Source organism: Macaca nemestrina, chromosome 19 (assembly GCF_043159975.1).
Source record: "Macaca nemestrina isolate mMacNem1 chromosome 19, mMacNem.hap1, whole genome shotgun sequence".
NCBI classification, from domain to species: Eukaryota; Metazoa; Chordata; class Mammalia; order Primates; family Cercopithecidae; genus Macaca; species Macaca nemestrina.
The window spans coordinates 11,074,689-11,093,604 of NC_092143.1; positions in this window are offsets into that span (position 1 = coordinate 11,074,689).

Below are 18,916 nucleotides of genomic sequence, written 5' to 3' on the forward strand. Positions count from 1 at the left end.
ACTGTTATGAACACTATTCTGGCATTCTTTACTAGCATGATATTTATTACAGAAAAATACATAAAACATAATTTGGTAAAAGTGATACTGTTATTTATCATGTATTCAATGTCTTTTTTTATTTTGTTTGTTTTTGTTTTTGTTTTTCTTGAAACGGAGTCTCATTCTGCCACCCAGGCTGGAGTGCAGTGACACGATCTTGGCAAACTTTTCCTAATAGATGGAAAATATATCATTATACGGCTGTCTGCTGTATTAGTTTTTAGTTTCTACGTGTTTTTATCTGTGTAATCACAATTAAAACAAAAAAGATGATATTAAGACATTATCATAACAGAAACAGAAACAGAGATTTAGAACTACTACTTAGGGATATTTATGTCCAATTGTACCTTCTACAAAGTAAAGCAGCAACAAGCAGTTCTATTTTATTTTAAATCAGCTCTGCCTTCTCTCATCTTTGAAAAAACTATGTTTGTTATCTATCGAAATTCCTTGTGCTTTCTAAAAGATCTATGAATGGTACAGAGTCAATAAAATTCTTTGAAAATCTTAAAATCAAACCAATATACCTTTAGACACAAGCTGACTATGTTACACTGAATAATAGTGATCGATGCGTGTCTAATACTACATTCAAATGCATGCTAATACTTAATCCAATGCATATCATTATCTTAAAATCAAATAATCATGTGCATATTCAGAGGCAGGGTTATGTTATTCTCTTAAATAGTACTATTTCAAGAATTATAAAAAACATGCTTCTAGTCTAGCGGAAAAAAAACATAAGGATCCATGGAAAATTTTTCTAATAAAGGAGAGCTCTCTGATTTATTGTGTATGACTATAACAGAGTGCAATTCTATAAACTGGAAAAAAAAAAAACTACAGCGATGAAACTGATACAGCCTATCTGCTTGCCTGTGTAGAGTTGGCCTATAGAGAGAGAGGATTGAAGTCTTATTTCCCCTGCAAACATATATTTAAAAATAAGATTGCTTAATAGCTCCCTGCTGCTTTTATCAGAAAGGCAGTTAGAAATCATACAAGCTCCACTTTATATTTCATCTCCCATGCTACATTTAATAATATAATCTCAAGGCCACATAGTGAGGCATAATTCTGCTGCTCAAAATAAAAAAATTGCCATTTTCAGAAGAAGGTATTAAAGACATGCAAGGAGAAATTATTCACATATTCCCAAACCTGGCTTTATGTATAATTTTTATCACTCTCATAGAGTAATCAAAGCTCAAGTTTTCGTCAAAAAGATAAGGCATTTTCTCTGCAGTCAAGGTAAATCAATTAGAAATGCAATCAAAGAACTATTTTACTAATATAAATTAATTTAATCATAACAACTTACTTGCATTTTTGTCTAAACAAAATAATTTATCTGATTAGAGTAATATGTGTTACTCTGGTTTTGCATTGCTATAAAGAAATGCCTGAGACTGAATAATTTATAAAAAGAAGAGGTTTAATTTGCTTATGGTTCTGCAGGCTGTACAGGAAGCATAGCAGCTTTAGCAGCTTTTGCCCCTGGGAAGGCCTCAGGAAACTTACAATCATGGCAGAAGGCAAAGAGGAAAGAGCAAGCCTTACATTGCCAAAGCAGGAGGAAGAAAGAGTGGGGAGGTGCCACAGGCTCAGATCTGGTGAGAACTCTAGCATGAGAACAGCAATAGAAAAGCATGGTCTTTACAAGGAATAATATCTGAATTTGAATTTTAACTCTTTTACTTATTAAATATAGCTGTGGACCAGTGTGTTTACACTTTTAAAGCAATTAGAGTAGTGACTAACAGAAAAAGTTCAAATAATTTTAGCTAATAGGATTACTTTTAAAAATTCATATCTATTTGTATATACATCCTTTAAAGTAATTTCATTGTAATGGTCAGTAATGAAATAAGTAATAATGGATTCATTATAATACTGAAAGTTTACTTAAACAATAAATCCATATTTAGACATACATAAAAGTGGCAATAAAAGTTTATTTAGCTACAAGAACATTGAGATGCACAGTGAGCCAGGAAGTGTACCATATGCCATGTTACACCTGGATGCTGTGTGGTGGCACCTTAATCACTCTTCTAATGTCATTATAGTTCCTGAATATTGGAAGACATATGGTATTTTGCCTCCTTAGTGGTGCATTTTCATCCTAGCTTGGTTGACAGTTATTTACTATTAATCTTCTGCCAGCTGTAAATATGATGTTAAATATAAAACTTGTCTCTACAGAAGAACTTCCTCTTGGGTGTTTTACATGCTCTCCCTTTATTGGCATCAATTCGTGTCAAGAATTCCATTATCTATGCTTTTCATGTCCTCCTAAGCAATTCTTAACAAAAATAACCATCAGCTCTTTGGTATGAATACAATATAAAAATTTTAAAAAATAAGACTAGTTTCTTAACTAAAAGATAATATCCATGCTACATTACAATTTATAAAGTCCTCTCTCCAGTCTATTGATTCCAAGATGTAAAACTCTAAAAGAAGTTCTTATGCAGAACTAACCTGAACAAATATCTTTTCACAATGCATGAATTAATGGGGCTCAAAAAACGTCATCATTTTATTTGAAAAAGAGTTCTAAGAAGGTTCTAGCCTATGGCAGAATCTGCCTGAGCCTCAATCTTCACCTCATTTGATATCAGGGCGTGTGGAGAAAAGGAATGAAGTGAGCATGCTATGTTTTGTTATGTGGGCTCAGGATTAACAAGTGACACTGCCTCTTTCTTAATGTACTACATGGGGGGAAAAAAAAGAAAAAGAAAAGAATAAAAAACCTGCCACTTCTAACATATAGTTTGGAAGTCCAGTGACAATGGGATTGAGAGTGAAAGACTTAAAAAATCAGAAATGGTTCTAAGAAGAGCTCCCAGGAACTGGATCCACCGAAAATTACTGTCGCACATCGCATCTACCCTGCACACAGTTTCTTTCCTGCACGCTGCTTCTCCCCTGCAAGCTGCTTCTCCCCTGCACGCTGCTTCTCCCCCACCTGCACAGAGCCTGGTAAGAGGTGGTTATCTAATAAAAGAGGAAAAGGGAAACCCTAACTCAGAAGAGAGATGGAAACTGCGGAAATTTATGGCCACTTTCCCAGCTGTGGGAAGCATGAACAAGAAAGATGCTGAGAAAATTAAAGGAAGGCCCACAAGGTGACTTAGATGTCTAAATGTCCTAAATTACAAGGTGGTGTGGCTACAGCGAGAACACATTACCCATTGTTCAGGTATTGAAACAACAGGCTGGGTGCTCCCCATGACCTGCCTCCCACCCACCCTCACCACCACCACCACCACCACCACCACCACCTCCACCATGCAGCCCAGAGACCCAGGAAACATAAGTGAGTGGCAGCACTCAACAGCTCCAAGAAAAAAAAAAACACACAGAAAACAGTCTAGATGTGTGCATGGAATTCACCCCAGGGGGGATACATTGAGTCAAGATTAGCCTGATGTGGAGGAGAATGGGACATCCTTTGCCACCACCAAAAGTACAGCGTGGTGGACTTGTTTCTGATCCCTGAAGCAGGAGTTCTTAACTCTTGCTACTGATAAATTTTTGAAGCGTGCTGGTTAAATACTAGCATCCCATTGATATAGAACTTTATTTCAGGCACACAGTGGATTAGACATATTTTTGTTATTATCCACACCTAACAATTAACCACAACAGGTTTCTAGAGAATAAGGTGAATTCTGAGTGATATGTCACTGTTCTATAACTGACCATTGAAACCCAAGTTACATATAAGACTGATAAGTTTGATCAGGTAAGATCATACAAAAAAAATGAAGACAGGGTTTATTTGGGGAGAGTTTCTGAGTAAAAACGTGCAAGAGAAACACTATTTAATAAGAAATAGCTATATGAGTTAGCTAACAAACCTTATCTCCACTTAATCCAGTCTTGAAAACCATGTTTTTTGAGGAACATCTTCATTACCCACCTGCATCAGTCAGTGTACAGGCAGGAGATAGAAAACAGACCAGGAGCTTGAACAATTCGCTACAAACAACAAGGTGAGAATTGCTGCAGATGTTTTCCAGGCAGACAGAATGTACACAGTTAAGATGGAAACGTATAAAGTGCTTTCAAAAACAACAGCCACTTGGAGGGTAAGTTTTAGACAGTTGTGGCATATTGATAGAGCCTTACCTAACTGTCTAATCCTGTTCTAGTTACTGGGAAGTGGTGAGAAGAAAAAGATAAACCAAGACTATGCCCTTAAAAGCCTCATTCTAATAAATAAAGTCATGTCTGATGATGGTATGTACTATAAAGAAAGGGGTGTAGGTAACAGGCTAGAAAGGAAGGTAGTCAGAGGACAGGTAAGTTGTAATGAGATTTGAAAAGGTCTTAAATCCAGAATAACAATGTTTGGATTTTAGTCAGTGCATGAAATAAAGAAATTAAAGATTTTTTAACATAGATAAATTAAAATATATATTTAGAAAGGCTAGCTATGTGTATGCCTACAGCAAGACCTGGGAGATGGTGTGAGGAGATGCTTGGCATCCAGAAACTGATTGTTTTGTAGTTTCAGCAAAAATAGATATATCATGAATAATCTCCATCATACAATCTTGCTTACCAGATTGTAAACTCCTCAGAAGCAGAGAATATCTGTCTGTTGAGTAGTTACAATAATCACTGGCCTGGAATTAGCATTTAATAAGTATTTTTGAATAAATAACTAAATGTATCATATGGACATTGTGTGCATATGTCAACCTCTCAAAGAGTTGAGGGTTTTTTCACATGAGTATTTTTTAAGACACTAGCCATTATATTAATATTCGTATTATTAACATTCATATTATTAAAAAGAACATATATTTGACTAATGCATATAAAATGCACTATACTATTACTGCCCCAGAAAAAAAGAAAAAAAAAGATAGCTCACAGAATTATTCTTCAATAAAATTTCTAATATTTTATTTATCTGTCTTCAAATAATTGAATCCAAAAATTCAGTTACCTAGAACTGCTACACATTTCAAGAATTTCAAGAATTATTATTTTCCAAGTGTGGAATATGCATTTCTATGAACTTAAAAGATCCATACTGATAACTGATTAAGATTAATTTGTGTCTCCATTAATTGGGGACACGAAATATATTTTTCACCACCACCTTATTCTGTGAGAGCACATTCACTATAATAACTGACATTTCAAAAGAGAAAGACACAACTGTTAAAACTGCTGGGTGTTATCATTCAAATATGATGGTTGTTACCAAACAAACAAAAAAACCCACTATTTTAATACTTTGAAGGATATGAATTATATTTACCCCAAGGAAAACATGAGCCAGGATTTTGTGTGTATTGTTTCTATGCAGAGTTTCCAGTTGGCTCTTCTTGTAATTCCCTCATTTCCTACATCCCCTGGGACACAGAACACGGGATAGTTAGTGCTCAGCGTTTGAGGTTTTGTTGGTTTGGAGTTGAGCTCTGATTTCTTTAAATAAATTTTCATCCCAGCACCTGCAGTTGATTTGTACCAGTTAAAATATTAATGAAAATGCAAACTAAAGCTTTCATTAAGGTGTTTAGGATAGTATTTGATGACTCCACAAGATGTTTTAATTAAATACTATTAACTATGATGTGTATTGAATATAGCAAACATGAAGTGATGTCCAGTCTTTTAGAGAAAATACTGTGTAATTTACCCTGAAACTCAGCTCTAATCTTTTGTGAAACTTTATTTCTATAAAACATATATAAATTCTAATAAAACTACTCAAATTTTTTAAATTTAATGATTTTTACCCTACTATTTGTCTACCTTTTCCAATTAAAATGAGTTTATATATTTAAATTATTAACCAAGTAAAGTTATTATTTTCCCAAGTATTTTCTGGGCCATTACATGCTAGTCATAAAAGGTATGTGCTCTGGAATAGCTCACAACCTAGAAAAATAAATTTACAAAAATGTAGGTACATGTCATTTGCACACATAGATACACAATGACAGTGCAAAGGAAGAAGTGAGGGGGAGTTAAAGGACAGCTTTAGATAAATAGTTTTGTGGGTCTAAAATGTTGAACATGTCTACTTTGGCATGTCAGAATAAACAAGCTTTCAGTTTAGAATTCATCTAAGTTACATGAGAGAGCCATTCAGTGTGTAATAGAGCACCCGGAACATTCTGAATGTGTATTTTTGTAATGAAACCAACAACTGCCACAACAAAAACCAGGCTGAACTCAGAGGTTGCCAGCTCGACTCAATTTGCATTTCATGGAGAATCCTGGGAATTGATTGGATTACCCTTTAAACAGGGGAATGCTTTCATAGACTACACCACAAAATATGCAGTAGCAATTTTGTAAAATGAACGCAAGAACCTGAGGGCTGTGAGGGGAAACATTCCTTGAAAAGCATCCTAAGTCTAAGCCATTTGAAAAAGCGAGCAGTTGGATATATAACAATTCTAGAAAACTTAAATACTTTAAACCACAAAACTCTCTTATGAGTTAAATATGCTAATCTTTAGTGATCTGCCACTTCTACAAAATGATATTGGTGAGGAAAATGTATAAGGGCCAAGAGAGGAAATGACACTCAATCAACCTATGTTAAGTAAAACATAACTGTTTTTCATTCTATGTAAAGTAAGCACAACGTTCTCAACAAGAACATTTTCATGGGTCAAATAATCCAATGACGTACATGACTGGAAGTTTTGCCTGAAATATAATTCTCATTCAAATAGTATTAAACTCTCTATGAGAAAAGTGTTCTTATTTATTTGGGTTACTTCAGATCTTTTTAAGGTCATTTTAGGTTGTGGTCATTTAGTCTCTTAATCATATTTTTCCTCCTCCTTTTCAGATTGCAAAAACCACAAAGAACTCTGAAGTTAACTACCCAAAAGCACCTGTAAGAATTCCACAGAAGTGGAAAAAAAGAGGAGGCTGCATACAAAATTGTTCTGTAGAGCATCTGTGGAATAGTGTATGTGTTTTTTTGGGGAATGCTTGTTAGCAGTGAGGGGGTTATTGATGAAGAGGAAAAAAATGAACGTGCCTGAGAAAAGCAACATTGAATAACTAAAGTATACCTCAGGTTTAAGCTGAGTGTAAAGAAAAGAGAAAAAAAGAAAAGGTAAGAAAAGAAAAAGAAGAGGGGAGGGGAGGGGAAGGGAGGAGAGGGGAGGGGGAAGGGAGGAGAGGGGAAGGGGAGAGGGGAAAAGAAAACAATTCTTGGGATATTCATAATGAATTTTCATGCTTAGTTGTTTCTGACAACTTTTTTTGATCTTCCATGTGTGAAATACAGTTTATGTAAATGTTACTTTATTTTAAAAAATCTTAATTTCAATCTTACACCCCACTTTCATTTTCTCAAAGTAGAACTGCAAAAACTGAATGTGTTATTTAAGATGTAAATAACTGAAGTTTTAAGAGTGCCTAAGGTGAAAGCAACACTTCTGTTGGCTTGGAACCCCTCTTACACTGTTTGTGTGATACAAAAGATGTTTCTATAAACATCTACTATGCAATACAATTTCTAACAGTAAAGTATGGGCGACTATGTTTTAACCACGGAAATAAAATGAACTGTTAGGCTATCCTAAAAAAAAAATGTGTAAATGTAAGCAGTACTAAATGCTGTTAAATGGGATCTTCCGGGATGGTCATGTCACAAAGGATTTTGTGCTGGTACGGAAGATAGATGACCCTTCAATTGGCTTATATTGAAATTGGCATTGTTTTCATTCCTCTTTTTCATTCAACATGTGGGTTTTTCTCGTTGCCTTGTACTTACGATTCTAATAATTTAAAATCTCTGGGTTAGCTGCCATTTTTGCCACTGCATCTGTATGGTTCATTATTTTCCTAACATGCCTGCTACATAATATTAGAGAGATAAATATTCACAAAGTTCATTCCATTGCAGGTGATTTATTATATCAGCAGCTTTTGCAAGCACACAATATTTTTTAAAGTATAGATGTACTTATGAGACTTTAAGGCTAATTATTTTTTCTTCTCATTTGTTGAATTCAATTAAATGTTATCTCCATTCATTTAGCAAAAATTCTCATGAATATCTACTTTTCACTTGGTGTAGAAGATAAAACAAGCAGCATAGCCAGAAGATCAGCTTTATTACTCATAAAAGCTCTTTGAGAGATTGCAGTTCAGCGGGATGTCCAAAGGGCAGGCACTCAATACTCAAATGAGCCAGTCATCCACTGATGAGTGACAGAGGAGGTTCTACAACCACAGCAGAATGTCCACTTCCTGTGCACACCTTGCTCCCTGGAGGACACGGAAGGCAGGCCCTGAGTGGAATGCGTTTAGTCTTTCTCAGTGGCCCCTGAACAAAGGAGTAAACTGACAGAAGGTTTTGTGATAATGGAGCTCCTGTCAGGACTGGGGCAAAGCATTGCCTCAACACTAGGTTTTAGGACTGCAAAGATGAGTGAGGAACTTTGCTTTCATGCAAGCAGCTCAAAGTGCTTGCAAGGAATGCAGCCAGAAAGAGAAGAAACTGCTTTTGCTGAGAAAGTGGGCTGGAATTGCCTGAGAAGATGATATTGTGGTTGTGTGGTTCTATTTTTAGTGATTCTATGTTTAGTCAGAAATGGTGAAGGAATCTGGCTAGGGAGAGAATATTTTAGGCAAGCAAATATTCTCCAGTAATTACAATACATGTTTAATCATCATACAGAGATACCTGCCTTTATCTGTGTTATTATTTATGCCCTCTCATTTCTTCTGTCTGCATGGGTCACCCTGCAAAACACTGATCCTATTAAGAGTTTACATTGGTTGAGTGATATGTACTAAACATTTTACTTCGGTAATATAAATGATCTCTTTTATTCTTCCAGCAACCCAAGGAAGTAGTTACTATTATTTGCAAAGGAAGCAGTTATTGTTATTATTTGCATAGTATAGATGGAAGCACTGTTGTGTTGACGTAGGCTAATTAACTTGCATAATATTACAGAGATACTAAACGTCAGACATCAGAAAATGATCACGTAGTGTGGTGACTCAAGTATAACAAGTGCTTAGGAGTATTTGTGGAAAACAAATAATATGAGTTAGGAAAAATGGTGAAGGAATCTTCATAAAAGATTAACGTAAAAACCATTTTTTATGAGAATAACATAAAAACCTTTCAGAGAGCGTTGGACACCAATCGTGATCGGGTCTCTGTCTATCTTTCTAGTTTGCCTCTCATAACCCAGCCTCATTGGCTTTCTTTCACTTATTCAAATGCTCTATAATCTTTCCTAGTAAAGCCTGGAAAGAGTACCTTAAAAAAGAAAACATCTAAATTATTTATTATGTTTTATTTAATATTAGGTATTATATTAGTAATGTAGTTAATTCTGAGAGTCATTTAAAATAAAAGTTATTTATTTTTTATAACATTGAAATTCATACCTTCACATTAAAATTCTGGCCCAATATATTTTCTGAACTTAAATTTCATCAAGTCTATCCACGAACTACAAAGTTCTCTTCTGAAACGATGTCAGATTTATAGTTTATTACATTTTTAAAACAAACATGCTCCTACTTTAATTTGAATTAATTTGCAAAGAAATCTCTGGCATACTAGATCAATTTAGCCTCAGTATTGAACTAGATCACCTTTAATTCCAAAACTGTGATATATATCAGTCATATACTTAGTATACATATGTATTCTAAAACCGTGATATGTATCAGTCATACTTAGTACTGAGATTCTGTTGTAAAAAGATACATTCTCATGGCTTACTCAGGAAAATCTTCGCATGAACAGATTTGGAATTAACATGAGCATTTACCTAACAATTAGACCAAACCAAGATCTATTTATTCATTTTTTTCCCTAACTCATATTCTTTGTTTTCCACAAATACTCCTAAGCACTTGTTATACTTGAGTCACCACACTACATTCTGGAATTAAAAACGATAAATGATGAGAACGGCATGAAAGTATTTCTACAGTAAGTGACAGAAGTTTAGAAAAAGAACTAGGAACATGAGAAATTAAATGAAAAAATGTAGATATAAACTGGTTTTTGAAGAAACAAAAGAGAAATAAAAGCAAAAGGAAAAGGCAGGTCTTTTAGGGTAAGACAATCTTCAGCTTTAGGGGTGCCAATGATGAGGACAAACAATCTAATTTTATGAGAATAGAGAGGAAGACAGAATTATTCCCCAAGACCTCATGAGACATTAAAGGTTCAGGAAGACAAGATAGTGACATTTCCAAAGAATCCTAAAATCAAGAACATTTCTTAGTAGAAGTAATGGAGACAGTGACCCTGTTGATCTCTTCTCCAACATGTAGAATCTTTTTGCCATTTGGAACCTCTTTTGAGTCCTTTCTTAAATTTTCTTGGAGAAGGAAAGCAATGGTTTTCCCTTCAAACAAGGAGGGTGATTTTGTTTGTTTGTTTTTATTTTTATTTTTATTTGCTTGTGCTTGTTTGTTTTTAGGGGAAGGAGGAGGGTGCAACAGAAAAGGTCAGCATTTCCTGAATCCCAGTCATAGAAAGACTTCCTGGACATTTTGGAACTATTTTAAAAAGAAATTATCAGTCTGAGATCTGAGTTCCTAATGATCCTCTGCTTAGAAAATCACCCCCCTTCAATTCACCCTCATCAGAACGTATCAGCTCATCAGAACCGGAATCAGCTTTCTAAAACTCAAAACGTATCAAGCTATTCCCCAGCTCATAACCCTTCAACCCTTCTCTCCACATGACAAGATAAATTTCCTTCTTTAATATGGCAGGCGACACTAAAACAGTGAGGAGGCTTTGCCCTCCTTTATTCTGCTGTGTGCCCAATGTTGGGAGCAGGGCTGGAACATAGCTTGCTCTCCACTGGATACTTATCTCCCATGACCCAGCCCCTCCGCTGTGCTGCTTTCCACACCACTCCTCTTGCATTGCCGGGGTCACAGTGCCTCTCATCTCTCACCCGTGCTCTCCTCTCTTTTCCGAGAAGCCTCTTCCATTTTCCATCTCTGCACGCCCCCTCACCTCCCCTCCAGCATTTTCACACCTTGCTGACCTTACATATTTTCAAGACTCTACTAAAAGTCACTTACTCTGTGAAGTTTACCTTGATCTCCTATGTAATAAAATGTTTCCATAGCAATTTCTACACACTTTAATTATGGCACTTTTCTTACTGCCCTTAATATAGCTTTACATAGAATTCTGTCCCACAAAAGCCTTGGGGAGCCTTAAAAGCAGTACTGAGTTATTCATCTTTGTATTCTCAACAAAAGCGTAATTCTTGGCATAAAACTATTTTTTTTACATAAAAGCTTTTATAAATTGTTAATAAACACGACTGAAGAGCACTCTTTTCAAGACTGTCTTCTGTGATTGTTTCTGACTGCCAAAATCTTCTTACATTAATAATTCTCTTCTAATATAATGATTTGATGTGAGAACCTTTGTGTCCTTACTCAATAACAATTACTGTCATTAGTAATTTGTTGTTTGGTTCTAATGGAGTTTTATAGTTGGTTTAATCCATTGGTTTATCTATATTTTGTGTTTCTTAAGAAGATAACCTGTCTGGAATGAACATAACCCTGGGGCACATGGAATACACTAATGTTCTATTATCTATTTCTAGTCATCAAAATAAGAACTGAATGGAAGATAACACCACCTTGGTGATGGTTTTTAAGACACAATCAGGTTTTGACACTGCTCCTTTCAAGAGATGGAACTTAATTTTGGTGTACTTAAATGTGGGCTGGACTTAGCAACTTACTTTCATTAAATTTAAGTTCAGACACGATAATATGCCCTTCTAAGATCAAGTTATAAATAGCCTATGGCTTCCATCTTAAGTGCACGCTCTCACTCTCATGCTTGGATCACTGATGCTGAGGAATCAATGCCATCTGCAGCCTATCGAGAGACCCACATGGCAGGGAACTGAAACCTCTGCCAGCAGTCATGTAACTGAGCCTGGAAGCTGAATTTCACTAAGCACAACTCCAGCGTGTTCAGAATCTGAAGCGCAGACCTTTAGTTTGACTGCTCGTGATTCAGACCCATGCAGATAATCTGCATCGAGACTCCTCAGCTTTATAAACTGGCTAAAATAATACACTTTTGTTTTTATAAGCTGGTAAATTTGGAGGCAACTTTAGCACTTGACAACAGTGCTAAATTATGTACTCTCTACGGAATTTAAAATTCACCTTCATAAAAATAAGTGAGTCAAGGATTGAATGAAAAGAATAAATGAATAAATGACAGAGGAGGTTATTAAAGAGTTAGCCTTTATTTTCTTATTTTATTTAATTATTTATTTATTTCTAAAATGTTAGAGATAGAGTCTCACTATGTTTCCCAGGCTGGAATGCAGTGGCTATTAACAGGCACTGTAGCCTTGAACTCTGAGGCTCAAACAATCCTCCTGCCTCAGCCTGCCAACTAGCTGAGATTACAGGCGCTCCACCATGCCTGGCAAAAGATAGCTTTTAAATTACTAATGTACACAATGCGTTCTTTTTACAAGAACACAAAACCATTCATATATATATATATGTTTTAAAATACATTTATATACAATTAATATAGCAAAATTATTTAGAATAAATCTATCTGTATATAATGAATTCAAAATAAATAATATATGCTTGTAAATATACTAAATATGTCATATTATCCCGAAAGTCTAGAGTGTTTCTTAGCTTGATGTATGTTATTATGTGCATTGAAAATAATACAATTGGATATCTTCAAGGATTTTTAAAAATTCTGTTAAAAGACAGCATTTGTTGATTTGTCACAGACACCAGTTATATTTTTATACTTCAGAAGATACAAAAAGGGATTTGGAAAACTTTTGTTCTGTATTTAAGGTTGACTAATGAGGAGAAACTTCTTGATGATATAAAACAGTAAATACTTATTGATGATATAAAACAATAAAAACGTGAATCTTTCATCACAATTGTTGGCACGTAGTAGTTTCAGTGACGTTAGTCATTGTCGTTGTTATAACCAGTATTAGTATTGCCAGTATTTCTGGTAGTAGCATTGATGTATTTATACATCATTTGTTCACTAATGGAGTAAATTAGGCAGAAACATAGATGTCAAATAAGTTATAGGTCTCTCTCAGCTTTATTCCAAGTGTCACAACCCTGCGACATACATATTTCCACAACCTAGAAGGGTATACTGGTACCATTCTTTTTTCTCATTGTACATACTAGTTGTTTAAACATTGTTACATCCTCATCGGCTTCCATACACTTATATACAAAAATAGGATTCTGAAGTTGCCATTCTTTATTTCAAAAACCTTGCCTTCACTGTCCTTTAAAATCGTGCTCTTCAAAATGAGTCTATCTGTATTTCCCACCCTTACTTCTCACATTTTGATTAACATAGCATATATTCTAACTTCATAAAACAAAAATTTAATATGTGGTGCTGCTTATGCTTCTATGACTTAGAAAATCCTGTGATAGAATGCTCTTATCTTCTCAGTTTGTTTTTAATTATTTGTCAAGACTTTTTATGACACCACATCTACGGTCTCTCGGCAAATGTACTTGCCCTTTATCTCCAGAGTACTTATTAGGTTGCTGCAAGAGTAACTGTGGGTTTTGCCATCATTTTTAATGGCAAACACCATAATTACTTTTGTACCAACCTAATAGTATCCTTTTTTCACAGCTGATTGTTTGCACATTTATCTTCTGTACTCTAAATTATGTTTTTAAATGGAAGAACATGCTCTAAGTCATATTTACCCCCAAGACCTAGGATTAAACTCAGCTAGTAATTCCATTATAACACTTAAAATATGTATTGCAGATTACATTTCATTCCAATTCTCAGCCCCCGTAATGAAAAGCTCATATAAACAAATTGTTATAAAGTCTAGTTAAGAAAAATTATTTTAGAAAAGGTGCACCTAATGACTTGTGCAAAATACCTTCCACAGTTTGACATCAATTAATTCTCCTTGGTTCTTGTTTAACTAGCTTTAATTCCTCTATCTTGTTCATATGAATACCATATAAGAAATATCAAAATTTTTTGCACTAAAATACACATGTTACAATTGCTATAGTCTGAGTGTTTGTGTCTCACCAACATTTTTATGTTGAAACCCAATCCTCAAAGTAATTTCAGTAAGAGGTGGTGGGGCCTTTGAGAGGTGATTACATATCATAAGGGCTTTTCTCTTATGAATAGCATTGATGCCTTTATGTATAAAAGATGCCCAACTGAGCTTGTTCACTCCTTCTGCCATGCGAAGACATACAGCAGACGTCATCTATGAGGAACGGGGGCCCTCAGCAGACACCGTATCTACTGGAGCCTTGGTCTTAGACTTTCCAGCCTCCAGAACTGTGTGAACAATACATTTCTGTTGTTTATCAACTATGTCATCTAAATACATTTCTGTTGTTTATAAACTACCTCATTTTGTTATAGCAGCTCAAACTGACTAAGATAGAGAATGCCTATTGAATTTCTTTGATATTTCAAAAACGTAAGTTACCTCTGCCAGCCTTTTGAAAAGTAAATTAAGTTATTAAAATAAGAAAAGAATGCATTATATCTAGTTTCTTATTACCACTATATTAAAACAATAGGTGACAAACATAATATGTTTTCATTTAAAAAAATTTTTTTCTTAGCTCCTTGAATTCTAAAGACTTATGGAAACTAGTAATCTATTTTTTGTACTTCAATAGTAGTATCATTTTGTGACATGCTTTAAAGATCCATGTTTCCTTCCAAATTTATTTCTCAAATTTTGAAAGTGCATATCAAACTGCATATTCAATATCCTACTTTGATTTTCACTCAACATCTCAAAATTAAAATGTCCAAAACATGTATCTTTATTCCCTATGACCTAAAACTTTTATTTAATAGTATTCTTCACCTCAGGAAATGCAGACCTTTAGTTGCTCAGGTCAAAAAATGTGGATATATCCTATAACACTGTCTTCACCTCACTCAAGTTAAATGTAACAGCAAATACTTTCAGCTTTATTTTCAAAAGGCTTCCAGAACTTTCCACATTTCATCACTTTCACTTCTACCCTTCTGGTCCGAACTACCAAGGTTTCCAGTAGTTTATTGTTGACTGATCTCTCTGATTTGATCTGTGCTACCTTTCTGTTTAGTCCTTAAAGAAAAACAAAAATCAACATTGTAAAGATGTTTCAATTCTTACAAATGGTTCTCCTCTCTGTCAGAGGAAAAAACAACCAAATATCTAATGCTGATCTAAAAAACCTTCAGTGACCTACTTGATCTCATTTTCTACCATTTTCCTCCTCTGTTTCTGAAATACGTCAACGGAGAGCACTTTTCCTCTCCTTTAATGCACAAAGATGGCAGGACTTTTGCACGTTACATTTACTTCTCTTCTTCTAGAGTGCCTTTCCTTATACACCCATATGACTTGTTCCTCCCTTCTATTTAGTCTTTGTGTGTGTGTGTATATATATAATACAATTATCACAGAGGGCTAGGAAAGAAAACACTCGCTGCTGCATCCCACACTCATCCACCTGCGCTGTACCACCACTTACTTTGTTTTGTTTTTCTCTCTAGAATTCATGACATTTTGAAATATTATTTTTTAATGTGTACATAGTTTATGCTTTCTCTCATTCATATGTAAAGTCTGGAAGACACAGACTGTTTTTTTTGTTCACTGTTGATGCTTCCATCCCTAAAATATGCATAGCCATAAATTACCACTTTTTAAATTAATAATCGAATATTTTTAAAATTCAAAATAATCTAGATGGACTTCTTTTTTTAAATGGGTATATTGTTTTGCTTTTACGGATGTATTTTCGTTTAACTATTTCCACTTGGTGGTTATTTATTTTGATCTCCAACTTTAACTAAATGTTTTTATTATTTGAATTCTTATGTAGATATTTAAATGCTGTGCTCTGCCTCAGACTCTACACTTCCAAATCTCTTTGCAGAAACAACCGTTTTAATTTCTTAGCTTTTTCATTTGGTGTTTGTGTCCATGTTGTCAAATAAATTGCTTAGACTGATATTTTTGTTTACCCTTTCATTTTCAATATTATCATGAAAAATTGTGCACAGAAGCACAAACACATACAGACACACACCTTTATATCTACTTTGCAATTGGTTCTCACAATTTGTAGGTAGGGGTAAGCAGAATTCTTGTACTATTCTCATATCAAAAAGATACATATCCATGTAGAAATAGTTTGAGGAACTAATTTTTTTCTCTTCTCCCATTGATAAGAAGATTAAATGTTTAAGAAGATTAAATGATTAAATGTTAATCCTTCTAAATCTAATGGTAGAGGAAACATCCAAATTTGACATTATAGAACGTATCTCCATTTATGAGAAACAAGCTCGATGGACACAAGCTATGATTTATAATGTATTTTGAAGTACCTAGTCCTGACATTATTTTTGTTATGTTTTTTTTGTTTCGTTTTGAAACAAGGTCTTGCTCATCACCCAGGCTGGAGAGCAGTGGAATGATCATAGCTCACCATAATCTAGAATTCCTGGGATCAAGCAGTCCTCCCTCCTCGGCCTCCTCAGTAGCTGGTACTATAGGTGTGCATCACCATACCTGGCTAATTTTTTTATTTTTATTTTTTAGTAGAGATGAGACCTTGCTATGTTGCCCAGGCTGGTCTTGAACTCCTAGGCTCATGATCCTCTCTGCCCAGCTTCCCAAACTGCTGGGATTATAGGCATGAACCACCCCACCCAGCCCCAGGACATGATTCAAAAGAACAAATATTAAATATCAAATTCTCCATCCACATGTCACCCAATAAGCCTCCAAGAAGAATTATATCTAAGGGCTTGAGGGAAAGATGATAGAACAATACTGCTTTATCTACACAATCAATCAAATGAGCATGCATTTATAAAATATAAGAAAAAACAATGTGCTCATATTTTTTTAATGTATGTCCAGCCTTGAGTATGGGTGTGTGTTGCCATGCACTTTTTTTTCTTGTACATGGATGCTTGATTTCAATATTCATGAAAACTACAAATGCTATTGTCTTCTTTAATTTTTCATCATTTAGTAAGGTTGAAGAAGGCTCAGATGCTACCCAGCAAAAAGAAAGAGGACTTCCAAAGATAACATCTGTCTTATTGGCAGTGCCTTTCCTACTTATGATTTTAGCTTTGAAATTACCTTTGTGTTTGGCACTTCTGAGATGGACTGAATTGGTGAATCTTTTTTTTTTTTTTTTTAATTTGAAGAAACAACTGACTTTTATGTCATATTCTGACAAATATAATTATGTAATTTTAGAAAGGCAAACAGGCTTTCTTAACATTCTTTTGCATCCCACCATAGAGGCAGCCATTTATTTGATATATAGTAATTGGAACAAGACAGACAGCAGTTGCCATATTCCTTTAGAAATGTGCTGTGTGGGCCTGGTGCCACCCGCCCTCCCGCCTGGCTTAGCTATCACTCCTGTTCACATGCTTCCTTTCTTAATTAGAACTCAAATATGCTGACAATTTTTCTTGCTGTAAAATTGCCTCTCTCTCTTCTTCGTGTGGGCATCTGTATGTTATTTTATTATGAATAAAATCTTGGATCTCTTACAGAAATAGTTGCTATGACAAGGAAATTGTATACCTATCTAGCAACATATTATCTCATCATCTCAGGTATCTTACTTAACCATAGACCCCTGTGATTATCTATTTCTATTGAAAATTGAAATGTTTCTTTTTCTGTAATGACAAAATCAAACGAAAGGATGGATCTTTTATTCATCCTAATTTACTCAAATATAGATTTCATAAACTTGGAATGAATAAGATGCTAGAATAGAAAAAAAGCAGTGACAACATGTAGCTTCGGTTTTCCAGTATCTTTTGATTTAAGGTACATGCAATTTTAAAAGGACGATGGTAAGAACGAAAGAGTAGATAAGCGTATTTTAGCATCAGCATTTGGTGAAAACGTCTAAGAAATGGTAACGTAATTCTAAAAATCTAAATTTTGGTTTCAGCAAGGAATGTTAATAAAAAGACTGTAGCTCAAAAGCTAAGTCGAAACGATGTAAGTGAATGGCTTGCTTGGGACTAGAACACTTTTTCACTCTAGAGGCAATTCCATAAAGATGTGAAAATATGAAGCTCATATGTGACATGTAAATGTGCATGTGGATCAAAGGATTCTTTGGATAAATTCTTAGTACATAGGTACCTTAATATTAGGTTACCTGTTTTCTCAAGATCAGAATAAGTCACCTGCCACTAAGAGTAATACTCAAGAAAAGTGATCCTAAACAGAATTGGAAGTCTACAAGCTTAAGAAAAAGCATTAACTTTGGCAAACATATCTTTGCTCCATTTTTAAAACTAGCTCCAACAGAGAGTGTACTGTTTTCATCAATTTTGAGAAGAGATGGCTATAATATTGACTGTCTCCTCATGTGTTTCTGGGCACAAATAATTGTAAAGGATGCTTCAGCACACTTTTTCAGAATTAGTTTTAAAGAGCACAGATCGATAAGGTTCAGTTCAAACCATAAGCAGAGCAAGGTATTTAATATAATCAGATCTCCATCAATGCCTCACCTGATAGCTAAGTAAGAACAACTTTATCAGGACAATATCTTCATGGCCTTGATCAGCTAGGAATATCAGAATAGAATTCATCAAATCTAATTTTCAGTCCTAAGAACAATTGAGTAATACCTTTGAAAAAGAAAACCATCTTAGGATAGCTTTGCAGAAATGCTAGTTATCAATACATATTTAAAGTACTTACTGCACAAAAGCATACTGAAATATCACTGTTCCTAATAGAAATATTTGTAAATAATTATCTTCATTAGTCATAGGAATTAGGCACCAAATTGT